The sequence below is a fragment of the Geotrypetes seraphini genome, chromosome 19, assembly GCF_902459505.1.
Source record: "Geotrypetes seraphini chromosome 19, aGeoSer1.1, whole genome shotgun sequence".
Classification (NCBI taxonomy): domain Eukaryota; kingdom Metazoa; phylum Chordata; class Amphibia; order Gymnophiona; family Dermophiidae; genus Geotrypetes; species Geotrypetes seraphini.
The window spans coordinates 26,794,333-26,808,768 of record NC_047102.1 but is presented as its reverse complement, the minus strand read 5'-3'; the positions used below and the strand labels follow the sequence as shown (position 1 = coordinate 26,808,768).

Genomic DNA, 14,436 nt, shown 5'->3' with positions numbered 1-14,436 from the left:
CTTCACAGGTCTGGTCTTTTTTTTCTCCTCCTCTGCCCCCCTTCCCCATCAGCAGATCCATCACTGCTCCTTCTCTCACTCCCACATGGTCCTGTAAACTCTGTGCTGGTTGCCGGCAGCAGCAGCAGCAACATCATGACAGGCTTCCTTCGGCCAGCCCCTGGGTCTTCTTCCCTCTGCCACTCCCTGCCTTCTCTGATGCAATTTCCTGTCTTCAAGAGTCTAAACCATTGGTGCCCACACTTTTTGGGCTTGCGAGCTACTTTTAAAATGACCAAGTCAAAATGATCTACCAACAATAAAATAAGAAAAAAAAAAGCACACTGTACACAGAGAAAATGTTAATTATCATTTATATTCCGGGGTTTTTTCAAAGTATATAAGAGAGGAAAATGATCTAAAACATTTTAAAGGTATTCTGAAGAGCTTCCTTTTTAAAGATGCTTTTAATTTATAAATCATATTTTATGATTACCTTCTTTTTTTTCTTTTCCTCTTTCAATTTTTTTTTCATCTTACCTGCTGTTTTTACCATTTATGTTACCTTTATAAATACAATTGTAGTTCTGCCCTTTCTTCCCTTATGTTCCTGTTAGTTTGTATGTCAGTATGTCAAACCTATTTAATTAATTATGCATACACCTTTCTCTCTCTTTTTTATTTGTAAATCGCTTAGCAAATTAAATTAAGCGATTCAATAAATTAAAAATAAACTTGAAATAAAATAATAGATGTTGGCACTGTCATCTCGAAGCAGGGACTTTAGATCATTTATTATTCTATTGTCCATTTATTTCTGGAAATCAATTTGGGACCAAATTAATTGTTTATTAGACAAGTCAGTGGCATTATCATGTGATACTATGCTATTTGGTATGGCAATGAGAGCAAAAAGTCAGATTTCTTCAAATAATAACAAATTATTACTCATAATGACTGGTGTTGCCATTAAACAAATTACGTATAATTGGAAAAACTGGAGTAGATTAAATTATAATTTCTGGTGGAATTCCTTATGTCATGTTTATAAAATGGAAAGATTTATTGCAATACAGCGAGGATGTTTAGGAAATTTCAAGATGTGTGGAAGCCATTAATAAAAGATTAGATGACTTTTTTCCCTTAAATTTACAGGTTCAATTATGAGGGGGGGTAATTTTATGATTACATATTGTACAAGGTATTGATTATATAATAGGAAGGGGTGGGAAGGGTGGGAGATAAAAATATATCATTTGTACTATTGATGATTATTAAGTGATATACTTATTGTTAATCTGTTTTAACATATTGACACACTTATTGTAAGTTTGAAAATGAATAAAGATTTTACAAAGAGGTCAAGGCAGATGACTTCATGCAATGTCACCTCAGTAACAACTACACAAAAAAAGACAAATATAACCCCTCCCTTTTTAATAAACCGTGATAGCGGTTTTTAGCGCAGGGAGCTGCACTGAATGCCCTGTGCTGCTCTCGTTGCTCATAGGCTCCCTGCGCTAAAAACCGCTATTGCAGTTTAGTAAAAGGGGGCCATAATGCAAAATATAGACTGCAGATATAAATTCTCAAAACAGATACATTTTGATCACTAAATTGAAAATAAAATCATTTTTTCCTACCTTTGTTGTCTGTTGATTTCATGAGTCTCTGGTTGCACTTTCTTCTTCTGACTGTGCATCCAATATTTCTTCCCTTCTTTCAGCCTCCTGTATGCTTCTTCTCCTCCAGACCTCATTTCCTCCCCCAACTTTTTTTCTTCCTCTCTCCCTGCCCCCTTCTTTCTTTCTGTCCGTCTCTCTTTCTGTCTCCCTGCCCCCCTTTCCTTCTGTCTGTCTTTCTCTCTCCATGCCCCCTTTCTTTCTGTCTCCCTGCCCCCCTTTGTTTCCCTTCTTTCTGTCTGTCTTTCTTTCTGTCTCCCTGCCCCCTTTCTAACTGTCTTTCTCTCTCCATGCCCCCTTTCTTTCTTTTTGTCTCCCTGCCCCCTTTCTTTCTCTCTCTATGCCCCCTTTTCTTTCTGTCTCCCTATCCCCTCTTTCTTTCTGTTTCCCTTCTGTCTTTCTTACTTTCTGTCTCTCTGCCCCTCCTTTCTTTATCTCCCTGCCCCCTTTCTTTCTTTGTCTTTCTTTCTCCCTGCCCTTTCCCAAGCCACCGCTATCAGGGAAAGGCCCTCAAGCCTCCACCGCCGAGTTCTGAGCGCTCCCTGCTTCCCGACGCAGTAAACAGAATGCAGAAGCACTGGGCCGACCAGCCTTCTACCCCGCCGTCAATTCTGACATCGGAGAGGAAGTTCTGGGCCTGCCAGGCAGCGATTGGCTGGTCTGGAACTTTCTCTCCGACATCAGAATTGACGTCGGAAGGGGGAAGGCTGGTCGGCCCGGCGCTTCTGCATCCTGTTTACCGCATTGGGAAGCAGGTAGAACGTGAAGGCAACGCGAATCTATCACGGAGTCCGGGATAGGCTCCGCAATCGACTTGCATTACCTTCGCGATCTACTGGTCGATCATGATCGACCTTTTGGGTACCCCTGGTCTAAACAATAAAAATCCTGAACACGATCATATTTTGAGCATCCAGGTTAATTTACAAAACACTATTTCTCTGTATAAAGCACCATTTTGCCTGTGGAAATGTCTTTTAAAATATTATCCTAAGTATGTTTTTTAAATAGTTATGGAGGATTCTCATGATCATGGTAAACCTGGATCAATTCTGGATATATTCTGGAAGCACAGATAACCAGTTGGGTTTTCAGGATTACCACAATGAATGTGCACTGAGATATATTTGCATGCACTGGAGACCCAATATAAGCAAATCTATCTGAAGCATATTCATTGTGGTAAACCTGACTGGCTAGCTGTCTCCTGAACAAGGTTGAAAAGCACTGAACCAATATAAGCATACCGCAGCTAGCTATAGGGAAATTCTATAAGAGGTACCTAAAGATAGGTGCCTAAATAAACAGGCCCCTAAAGTTAGGTGCCAAACTTAATTACTAACAAACTCATAAATGAAAAAAAATAAAAATTTGGGCAATAGGCACCTTTCTTGTTAGGCACGATTCTACAAAAGAGAGGCACCTATCGCATGGAATCTAATTCCAAAGTAGGCGTGTTTAGGGGCAGTGTTGAAGATTTCCTGTATTTTAAAGGTGGAAAGAAAAAGTGAAACACTGCCACCTGTTGGACTTAATATTAGAATGGACAACATTAAATTAAGGATTTAAATGACATTGACGTAAGGCATTTTTGGAAAGGAAGTCATGTGATCAACTGTGCCATTGTATTCTAAAGCTTGATAATTATTACAAATGATGTCACAGAGTATAAATCTGTTTGTCCTTGAACATAAGAATTGCCACTGCTGGGTCAGACCAGTGCTCTAAATGGGATGAAATTAAGAGGCGATAGGCTCAGGAGTAATCTAAGGAAATACTTTTTTACACAAAGGATGGTAGATGAATAGAATAGGCTCCCGGTAGAGGTGGTGGAGACAAAGACTATGTCTGAATTTAAGAAAGCATGGGGCAGGCACGTGGGATCTCTTAATGGATACTACAGTTGGGCAGGCTAGATGGGCCATTTGGCCTTTATCTGCCATCATAATTCTATGTTTCTATAACCATAAAGCTCTATGACATCACAATGCAGGTATAAAGAGCCTTAGCCAATAGGGAGAAGAGGAGATAATGGATGCTGCGGATGGGCGGGCTGGATGGGCCATTATCTGCTGTTATGTTTCTAGGTCTTAGGTGTGACGGTCATTTAAGTTTTGCTTTGGTCTTCACCTCTTTATACATAGGGATCCTTTGTGTTTATCTTACATTCTTTTGAATTCCATCACTAGTTCTTTACTGCAGAACCTCCACTGGAAGGGTATTCCAGGCATCCAAAAACTCTCCATTTTTTTAAACCTAGTTATACTATTCACCTTGACTACATCATCTGACAAGAAGTAAAGGTGGTCTCCTGTATAATCACCAAGTCACGAATGACTTATGTGGGCTGCCACTTGCATGACTTTTTCTTGATAAGTGTGCCGGCTTAATTGTGCACCGACTAAATGAGCTTCAGAGTATTCCCTAATCCTAGGAATATTTAAGAGATAACCACTCTCCATTACTTTGTTCAACACACCACTCATGATTTTTATGAGCCTAGACTATGACAGTCGGCCATCTTTTCTCCAAGCTGAAAAGCTCCATTTAGCCTGGGAAGCTGCTTCATTCTCTATCATTTTTGTAGTCCTTCTCTGTATCTTTTCCAACAGTACCATATCTTTGAGATCAGGTGACCATAACTGGCCACACATATTCAATATAAATATCTTAATTCACCAAAAAGAACCAAATACTATCGCAATTATGTCCTATGTAAGCAGAGCAAATCTAAGTAAGCTAAAAATATGAAGTTAAAATGGCATCACTAAACTAAATCTGCTCCTTAAGAATACAAACTGTGAAACTTTCAAATAACAAAAACTAATTGCTACAAAATCTTTGAATGGAAAGTCTGAACGTCCTACCTGATTTACAACACCGTGCATGAACTTTATTCGGTCCACAAAATTCTCGATGGCATCATCCTCTCTCCTGGCAAAGATGATCGCAACACAGCTCCTAGCTGTATTAGTTACTCATTTGCCAAAAGGAACATCAATGGCCATCTCCGTTTTAAAGGACTGAAATGCTCCAAGCAGACTTTGGCAATGACCAACACACAGACCCAATCTTCCTGACTGAAAGCTTTTTACAAGCCTGGAATGTAGCTGATGCCAGATGTCAACAGAATTAACGTAGGCCAAAAATATCTTCCGAACTATTCAAGATAAGGGCATTCAACTTTCCAAACAGAAAGAGATCACAGTGTTCATCATGCAGAAGCAGAAATTTCTATACAGAAGAGAGGCAAAATAAGGTGTCGCATCTCATCTGCTGGAAACTTTATAAACATAATATTGCACTGGGAAAATGATTTAAAGAGAATTAATGAAAAGGTTATCATTATTTGGGACATTCTCATTCCAATAAATAAAAAGCCAGTACGAGTTGATTCTCAAGAGGGGGCTGATCTCGATAAAGCCTAAGGGTGAAACATGTCGGCCAGTCCCTTCTCGGCACTAGGAAGAATAATGCATTGACAGCGAGAGCCAGCAAAACGGTTTCAAGCTACGTTATTTTTGCTTTCTCATATGAAATTATTAAAGCTAACTGAAGAGATGGCATTTTAGAGAATGAATTAAAACAAAAAATGAAAATAAGTAATAAATATAAAAATAAGTTATAAATGAATTTTTATATATAATAAACAAAAAAAAAAAAAGCACATTGGATGATGAATATATGCCATGAGTGATACACGCAGCCAATTCAAATATCATATGGCTGGTGGTGGCAGACTGACAAATCTGCTTTAAGGTGAATGAAAAAAAAATCACATGGTTCAAACTAGAAGGGCTGCATTGAGGATATTTGTTTTACCATTGCAGCACAGAAGAGACTGTATGGGCTAGCTTCCTTTACATCGCCTTTACAAAATGACACGGGGACAAATTTTTCCCCATCCCTGCGGGAACTCATTTTCCCGTCCCATCCCTGCGAGTTCTTTTCCTATCCCTGCCCCATTCCTGCAAGCTCCGTCCTCATCTGCACAAGCCTCAAACACTTTATAATAATGTGTTCAAGGCTGGTGCGGTTAAGGCAGAGCTTACAGGAACGGGAGTGGGACAGCGACAACACTTGCGGGGGACGGGACTGAGAAATTGAGTTCCTGCGGGGATAAATTTGTCCCTGTGTCATTCTCTATTTGCCATCTCTGTCAAACAATGGTTGTCATACGATACCACACTTCATCTGAGAGTATAGCGATAGCCTCAGCACCCTGAGGTTGTGGGTTCAGACCCACACTGCTCCTTTGTGGCCCTGGGAAAGTCACTTGATCCCCTCCATTGGCCCAGGTACATTAGACAGATTTTGAGCCCACTGGGACAGACAGGGAAAAAAGCTTCTCAAATACCTGAACAAATTCACGTAAATCATTCTGAGTTCCCCTGGAAGAACAGTACAGAAAATTGAAAGAAGAAATAAATAATAAAGAAAAGAACCCAGTAATTATAATTGTGTGTGGGTGAGGGCATTGACTTAATTGGCCCACTGGGATAATGGTCCTTGTTTTGGAGGTCCCTCCAAGAACCTGGCATGGATTATCTGACAGGAGGGGAAGAGATGCTCCACTTCAAGGCCTAAAGCATCAAATTAAAAGGAGACACTCCAGTCCAGTCAAGATGTTCTAAAATATTTTTTCTAGAGGAATAAAGCCATCTTCCATACAAATTGGCAAATGGAACACATTCTTCAAATACAGAGAGGGGTTAGATTCTTCCTTCCACACCCTCCCCTTGCTGTGGACTGGGTTCTCCGACTCCTAAGAACCCACTTGGCATTTTGGGAGAAATTCTGTAAGTGACATCTAAAAAGATAGGTGCCCATCTCTTGTCAATCACACTTAAGCACCTATTAAAGAATCACACCTAACTTAAAATTTATGCACCTCTAATGGAGGCCAGAGATTTAAAGGCCTACAATATAGGCTCCTAAGTCTTTTAGAGCAGTGGTCCCCAGCCCTGTCCTGGAGGACCACCAGGCCCATCGGGTTTGCAGGCTAGCTCTAATGAATATGCATGAGAGAGATTTGCATATAATGGAAGTGACAGGCATGCAAATCTGCTCCATGCATATTTATTAGGGCTAACCTGAAAACCTGATTGGCCTAGTGGTCCTCCAGGACAAGGTTGGGGACCACTGCTTTTAGAGAATCACACCTAGTGCCACCTAAGTCCTTTTCTGCCCCTAAACACACCTACTTTGGAGTTAGGTGCCTATCTTTTGTAGAATTGCACCCAAGAAGATGGCCGCCTATCACCCAATTCATTTTTATTTTTTTTTTAATTATGAGCTTCATAATTGAAGCCAATTTACTAATAAAGTAAGGTGCTTATCTTTAGGTCTCTCTTATAGAATTTCCCCCTAAATTTCCAAACTTTTAAGTCTCTCCTGAGGAACTCCCTCTGGAATCTATCAGACTCCTGAATCAAGAACTAAGTGGGTAACTTTATCTTTTATTTTCTACCCCTCCTTACAACAAAACTGTTCAGTTCACTACTCCTCTGGACTGCCAAAGGCAACCCCATACCACTCCTCAAAGGACAGTAAAGCAGAAAACTAGCTTCCTTCCAGCTCTGAGGAGCAAGCAGCTGAGCATCATCTCCTCTTTAGTTATCTTTTCCTAAGAAAATATTATTTATTCTTTCAATTTTCTATACCTTTCTCACAGGGGAGCTCAGAATAGTTTACATTAACTTATTCAGGCATTCGAGCATTTTTCCCTGTCTGTCCTTCCCTGTCTGTCCTAGCAGGCTCACAAACTATCTAATATACCTGGAGCAATGGGGGGAATTAAGTGACTTGGCCCAGGGTCACAAGGAGCAGCGTGGGTTTGAACCCACAACCTCAGGGTCCTGAGGCTGTAGCTTCAACCACTGCGCCACTCTAGAAATCAAACTGTAGTAGAAGTGAGCCAAGTACAGGACAATGAAGCCATTGTGACATCACTGATGAGGTTGGCTCTTAGGCATTGGCGGAATGAGGCATTATGATGTCACAATACCAGCCCTGGTGATCAGAGGCTGAAGCTTTTCACACTATTTATTTACTCAATTTTCTATGCTGTTCTCCCAGGGGAGCTCAGAACAGTTTATATGAATCTGTTCAGGCACTCAAGCATTTTTCCCTGTCTGTCCTGGTGGGCTCACAATCTATCTAATGTACCTGGGGCAATAGGGGGATTAGGTGACTTTCCCAGGGTCACAAGGAGCGGTGGATGTTTGAACCCACAACCCCAGGGTGCTGAGGATGCGCCATACTCTCCCTTGCTCCCTACTTAACAACTCCTAGAGCACTACTACTTTAGCACCCGCACACTCCAATGGAATACCTATGATTCTACTTCTTCATAGCCAACTAACTATAAGCCCTGTGGACTACACCACTGAGGCCTCTGGGGGGATTATCACAGAAAATGGCTCTTTCCTTTCTACACTCTGCTCTCCACTGAAAGAAATCCAGACCTAATAAAAGAAAATAAAGCTCCCGAACATACAAATGTTTTATTTAATTCTTTTATTCCCCTTGTCCCAGCTCTAGGGAAAAAGAAATCACTAAAAGCAATTTACTGTTTGTCTCCAAAGAGAAATTTCCCTGTGTAGCAGTATCTACTCATATAATGTCCTCACGTGATGTTATTGTGCTTATGAATGCTGATGGTTTATTGTTCCCCACATAGCACTGTGTTTGATAGATGGAATTTAAATTGTTTTAATAAATAAATAATGTACCTACTGCTACCGTGAGTTTCCATCAAGTCATTAATGGTTCACAGGATTCTCATGAATAAAGTATGTGACAGACAGACACTATAATTAATTATAACAACAAAGTTAAATTTTCTTCCTCTCAACTCAACAGGTTGTCATCAACCTTTATGTCCGTCGCTGACCGTCACTGTCTGGCCACAAAACAAGCATTTCTGCCGTTTGCTGTGTTTTTCTTTGCTATCGACAGTCAAAGTATGACTTGAACTTTATGCTGTCAATTCATAAACCTTCTCTGACAAAAGAAAACATTCTGCTTACAGTGGGACCATGTTGCTATGAAAAGAAAATCAATAACTAATATTATCCAGCTTTAAAATGTGCCCCCTTAGGGTTAAGTTCTCACAGAGGATAGAATAGTACCATGTTATATCCACAGTGTCTAAGTAACATATTTAAAAATCACTGCAGATACTGTACCAAATACATTATGAGCTATAAAAACAAAGACAATTATAACCACTACGATAGCTACTGCTGCAATATTGCTATTTTGGAAGCTCTATTCTTGTTTTTGACATCCGAAAACCGGCATTTAGATGTCCCTATTGTCTGAATGTTCAAATCCCAATTTTTCAAGGTACAACATGGACGTCTAACACTGCAGTATGTCTATAATGGAAAGGGTACCGAATATATATGAAACCTGGCTAACCTCAGACACAGACCCTAGAATAAAAGAAGTATGCCCGCCGGGATACAAAATAACAGTAACCTGCAGAGAGAAAAAAAGAGGAGGAGGTCTAGCAATAATATTCAAGAACACCATAACTCTAAACATACTCGAGAAAGTATCCACTCCACAATTGGATTTCCTAGCGTGCCAACTCACAAACACAACACTAAAAAACTCTCTAAACTGCCTGCTCTGCTACATAACACCAGGAAACTGGACCACAGTGAAGCCCGAATTTGAAAACTTCATCTATCAAAACTCACTAACAGCTAACTACAACCTCATACTAGGAGACCTAAACCTACACCTAGAAGATCAAACCTCCACACCAGCAAACAACTGTCTATCCTTCCTCAATGCATTATCCTTCAAGATCCTAAACCCACAAACCACTCATGAAAAAGGTCATCAACTGGACATTGCAGCATTCATGACTCACCAACCAACCAATCAAGAAATCCAAACTCCTAACGGAACATGGTCCCCATCACTATGGTCAGACCACTACATCTTTAACTTCAACATCAACTGGACCAAAACCAAACACACACCTCAAACAAAAAAAACCACATATACCTCACGCAAACATATCGACCCAACCATCTTCTGGTCAAAGGTAGACGAAACCATCCAAGACTGCGACCCAAAAAATTTCATCTCCCACTGGAAAAATGTATCCGCCAACATACTTGATAATCTGGCACCCCTACATACCAAAACCAGAACCAGAAGGAAATCAGACCAATGGTTTGATAATGAATTACTCCAACTCAAAAGACAGTGTAGAAGATTAGAAAGAAAATGGAGAAAAAAGAATCAAGAACAAACAAAAACCGACTGGAAAAAAATCAACAAACAATACAAAAATCTACTAAAAGACAAGAGGAAAAGTTACTATACCAAGCTCATAGGCACAGAAACACAAGATTCCAAAAAAATCTTCCAAATACTAAAAGAATTAACAGACACCAAACCATACACTACCACCACCAACACACCTCCACCATCACCCACCATCTTAGCAGAACATTTCAAGAATAAAATCACCAACACCAGAGCCACACTCATACTCAACCCATCCAACCAAAATCCAATCACAATCCACCCCACAGGAAAAGAAGCAATCGCAGCAGACAGAACTTGGTCTCAATTCCCAAACATAAAATGGCCAGAATTTAACAAATTATACAAAAAATACAGCCATGCCTCCTGTGACCTCAACCATTGCCCCCCATATCTCCTTACCACCTCTAGTATAAAGTTCCGCACCATAATTCTACAATGGATCCAATTCACGCTCACAGAGGGCACATTCCCGGACAACCTCAGCGAAATTGTCATCACCCCAATCCAAAAAGACCCAAAGGCACCACAAAACCTCCCTTCCAACTATAGACCTATAGCCTCAATTCCGCTATATGTCAAAATAACAGAAGGCCTAGTAGCCAAACTCCTCACCAATTACATAGAGGACCACAACCTACTACACCCCATGCAATCAGGATTCAGAACAAATTTCAGCACAGAGACATTACTAGGCTCCCTCATGGATACCGTCAGACAACAACTTAGTATAGGGAAAAAAATGCTACTCATACAACTGGACCTATCGGCAGCATTCGACCTAGTAGACCACAACATCCTTCTACAGATACTAGATGCAATAGGCATCTCAGACAAAGTATACTCCTGGTTCAAAGGATTCCTAAAACTCAGAACCTACAGTGTAAAATCAAACAAAGAAAAATCAGAATCCTGGTCAAACCCATGCGGTGTACCACAAGGATCTCCACTGTCCCCCACCCTCTTCAATCTATACACTGCCTCTCTAGGAACCCATCTGGATAATCTAGGCATAACATCCTATAGCTATGCAGATGACATCACCATCCTCATCCCATACGATCATTCCAAACATACCATGACAGAGGAACTTCACCACACACTGGAAGCAGTCACAACCTGGATGGAAAATCACAAACTTAAACTCAACCAAGACAAAACCAAATTCATCCTCCTAGAAAACGACAGGATCCAAACCACAACCATCCTAGACATAAACGCAACCAAATATCCCATCCAAACAACCATAAAACTACTAGGCATGACCATAGACAGATGCTGCACAATGCAGCCACAAATAAACAAAACAACTCAAAAATCATTCGCAATCATGAGAAACCTGAGACAAGTCCGAAAATTCTTTGAATGCACACAATTCCTACTTATAGTACAATCACTAGTACTAGGAATACTGGACTACTGTAACATTCTCTTCCTCCCATGTCCGGCGACTACGATAAGACAACTCCAAACAATCCAAAATACAGCCTTAAGACTCGTCTATTCATTGAAAAAACACGACCACATCACTGAAGCCTACATCAACTCACACTGGCTCCCAATCCAAGAAAGAATCCAATTTAAATTTTACTGCATATTATTTAAAACACTACACGGAGACAGCCCATCATACCTGAATAATCGCCTCATCCAAGCAACCAGCACCAGACACAGAAAAACGCACTCCCCATTCATACCCCCCCCATCCAAAGAAGTGAAAAGAACAAAACAACATGACGGCCTCCTAGCCACACAAGCTGCAAGACTGGATAACCAAATCTCCAACCTTCTGATGACCACCCCAGACTATAAGACGTTCAGAAAAGAAATAAAAACCACACTTTTCAAGAAATTCCTAAAACAGAAACAACAACACGACCACTAAAAGCCCTCAAGATCTTCATATTACCTCTCTAGCTATGCTCTACAATTCATATAATTCTGTCATTCTGTAACGCTGTAATTCTTTATTCATTGTAATTCTGTCCTTAAACTAACCTTTTGTAATCCGCCTTGAACCGCAAGGTAATGGCGGAATAGAAATCCCTGATGTAATGTAATGTAATGTAATAATATTAGGTCTTTTCTGCAACTCTTTTGTAACTTCTTCACCTGCAGCACATATTATCAATAATAATAAAATGTTAAGCGCGCATGCACACTCGAAAGTCGTGTTCCCTGTTCCGTCGCGACAGAACGAGTGCGCATGCGCGCTTAACGTCAGAGTCTCCTTTTTTTCAAGCCGCTGCTAGCGACGCGCCGGAGCTGGACCCCCCGTTGACCCTCAGTCTCCTTTTTTTCAAGCCGCTGCTAGCGACACGTCAGAGCGGGATGCGGCAGAGGAAATTAGGCCAGTAGAAGACCCGAAGCAGCGTTTAGTGTGCCTGCGACGCTGCTGCTCCTGCCGGGTTTGTCAGCCCTGTAGCGGTGGGAGGGTCAATGGGGGTTTCGGTTGTGCCGGGTCGACGGTGGCGGCGATGGGGGGGGGAGTCAGGCAGGTGGAAGGGGAATGGGAGGGAGGCAGGCAGGCTGGCATCGGAGGAGGGGTGGGGGGGGTTCAATGGAAGGCAGACAGGATGGCATGGGGGGGTTCCATGAAAACATGCTGCTCAGGGGGATGGGAGGCAAGCAAGCAGGCAGCAGGCATGGGGTGGTTTCAGTGGAAGGGGAATGGAAAGCAGGCAGGCTGCCATCGGAAGGGGGGTGGGTGGGTTCAATGGAAGGCAGACAGCCAGGATGGCATCGGGGGGGGGAGGGGCTTCCATGAAACATGCTGCTCAGGGGAATGGGAGGCAGACTGGCATGGGGGGGGTTCGGTGGAAGGGGGATGGGAGGCAGGCAGGCTGGCATTGGAGGGGGGTGGGGGGTTCAATGGAAGGCAGGCACGCAGGATGGCATCGGGGGGGATTTCCATGGAAATATGCTGCTCAGAGGGATGGGAGGCAGGCAGGCTGGCATGGGGGGGTTTCAATGGAAGAGTTATGGGAGGCAACAGAGGGGGTGGGGGGTTTTCAATGGCAGGCAGGCTGGCATCGGAGGGGGGAGGAAGGAGGCACTGGGGGCACTAAGGACATAGAAAGGGGCACTATGGACATAGGAAGGAGGCACAGGGAGATTCACAGACAGAAAAAATGACAGACAGGCAGCATGCAAGGAGAGAGAGACAAAGAAAAAAAATACCCAGACAGACAGACATCTACTCTAGCACCCGTTAATGTAACGGGCTTAAAGACTAGTATTATATATATTCAATCTCTCGGCAGTGTTCATTTTTTGATTGTGCGGACTGTCGGACTGCATCCAGGCATTGTATTGCCAGTTGCTAAACTCTTCATGAGTCCAATCTTTATTGAAATATAATTTATAAAATGTAAAGCTTCTGAAAGAAGTATTTATATATGTTTTTCAATTTTATTTTTTATCTTTTAAACTTGTAAATCTTTCTCTCTAATGTTATTAATAGAAGAACTTCACTTAGCTTAGTGGTGATCAGTTCTTCTTTCACCCCTCCCGACATGCATGTTTCCTATAAAGACAAACCTCTTCACCCCCTTTGCCACTGGCGCTGTGGTGTAAACAAAATAAACAAACAAAAAAGACTTTTCCTCTCTCTCTTAAATCCTAGCTCATGTTTGCGGTCTAACACCAGCTCTGGCAGGATACACGTTTCAAATCTGACATATTGTAATCACATAATGGAAAATAAAATTAGGTTTTCTACCTTTTGTTGTCTGGTCATTATTCAAATCTTGTCATTATTCAAATCTTTTCGATTCTATTCGGTTTTCCTGCCCAATTGGGTGTTTTGGGGTTTTGTTTTGTTTTTTCAAACATCCTGGTGGGTTTATTTTATAACCTCTTCACCCCCTTTGCCACTGGCGCTGTGGTGTAAACAAAATAAACAAACAAAAAAGACTTTTCCTCTCTCTCTTAAATCCTAGCTCATGTTTGCGGTCTAACACCAGCTCTGGCAGGATACACGTTTCAAATCTGACATATTGTAATCACATAATGGAAAATAAAATTAGGTTTTCTACCTTTTGTTGTCTGGTCATTATTCAAATCTTGTTGGTCCCAGGCTCTGGTTGTCTTCTGATAACTTGCTTGACAGGGTCTCCTTCTTTCTTCTTTCTCTGTTCTAACCATCCATCTTCCATCTCTGTCCTCCCCTTCCGTTTCCCTTCCCTCCCCAGGAGGTCTGGCATCTTTCTTTTTTTTCGTCCCCATCCACAGATCCACCTTTTCTTAACTACCCTTTCATCCAGCATCTCTCTCTCCTTCCCCACCATCCCAGGGTCTACCATCTCTCCCTTTCTTTTCCCAACTACCCTCCTATCCAGTATCTCTATCCCCCCCTCCACACCATCTCTTGTATCCAATTTCTCTCCCTTTCTGTTCCTTCCCTCCCTAAATCCCATTGTCCATCATCTCACTTCCTTTCCTCTATTTTCAGACCCATTATTTCTGCCCCTCAAAGTCCGGCATA

The 14,436-nt window shown here is 41.7% G+C and overlaps 1 protein-coding gene across 4 annotated transcripts in view; it reads right to left on the bottom strand.

Annotated features, from left to right (window-relative positions):
- Positions 1 to 14,436, bottom strand: part of PLEKHA7 (pleckstrin homology domain containing A7) — a 437,534-nt gene that overhangs the window by 331,936 nt on the left and 91,162 nt on the right. Inside the window, exon 1 of one of the 4 annotated variants that reach the window (XM_033928331.1) lies at positions 4,529 to 4,708. The exons of the other annotated variants lie outside the window; for them this stretch is intronic. The gene's annotated coding sequence lies outside the window, so the exon portion shown is untranslated. Of the gene's footprint in view, positions 1 to 4,528; positions 4,709 to 14,436 lie in introns of those variants that run through there. 4 annotated transcript variants of the gene reach the window in all.